The sequence below is a fragment of the Alosa sapidissima genome, chromosome 18, assembly GCF_018492685.1.
Source record: "Alosa sapidissima isolate fAloSap1 chromosome 18, fAloSap1.pri, whole genome shotgun sequence".
Classification (NCBI taxonomy): domain Eukaryota; kingdom Metazoa; phylum Chordata; class Actinopteri; order Clupeiformes; family Clupeidae; genus Alosa; species Alosa sapidissima.
The window spans coordinates 8882091-8883040 of NC_055974.1; positions in this window are offsets into that span (position 1 = coordinate 8882091).

The following is a 950-nucleotide window of genomic DNA, read 5'->3' on the forward strand; positions in this document are numbered from 1 at the left end:
TTTCTTCTCCAAACAGTCCCGTGGTGAGCGCTCCAAATTGACACGTCAAACGCACCATCCACCCTGCCCCCCCCCCATTCTTCTTTCCACTGCATGTGTGTTCTTTCTTGTCATATTTGTTTGTTTGTTTTTGTTGTTGTGTTGTGTGAACCACAATGTCCATAATGTCATGCTTTTCAACGCAGTGCTTTTCACAGTCTCGTCAGGGGTGTGCCTTTTACCGCCGGACATGTATTACCGCAATGAATGCAGCCTTTTAAATGTGAAATGGCAAGTGTAATTTCTGTGACCAGAACTGCATTTTCAGAGAACTGCGGGAGTGTGACGAGGTGAAGGACTGTGACTGCAACATGTGTAGCATTAGCTTTTTCGATTTGCGCTTCAGTCCGCTTCAAAGTGCTGACTTTAACTGTAAGCATATACTTTTGCAGATCAGCAAGATATGGGTGTTTTTTTGGCCAATCAGCAGACTGGCTTCTGTTTGGGTTGTCCTCAACATGTCCTCCAACAGAGACTTTATCCAAAATGGGACTCTCCTTTCTCCCCCCCCCCCCGCCCCAAACACAATCACACACACACACACACACACACACACACACACACACACACACACATGTACACACTCAAAAACACATGCACACACCAACACCTGTCATCTGCTGCTTATACAGACTTATCATCACATACTCTCTCTCTCTCTCTCTCTCACACACACACACACACACACACACAGTCCTAGCTTGACCATATTGTTCAGGTTTACATTTCTCTCCATTTCACTACTTGATTAAGTCTTTTAAAACTTCCTCAGAAGAGTTCTCAGAAGTTCTTGCTCCGAGCGACGGTCAGATTATGCCAGTTGGCGCCACAGGCCAGAGGAGAATATTTATTGGGAGGAGGGTAATTGTGCTGGTGGCCACTCTCTCCTGCTGACGTGGAGTCCCGGCTTC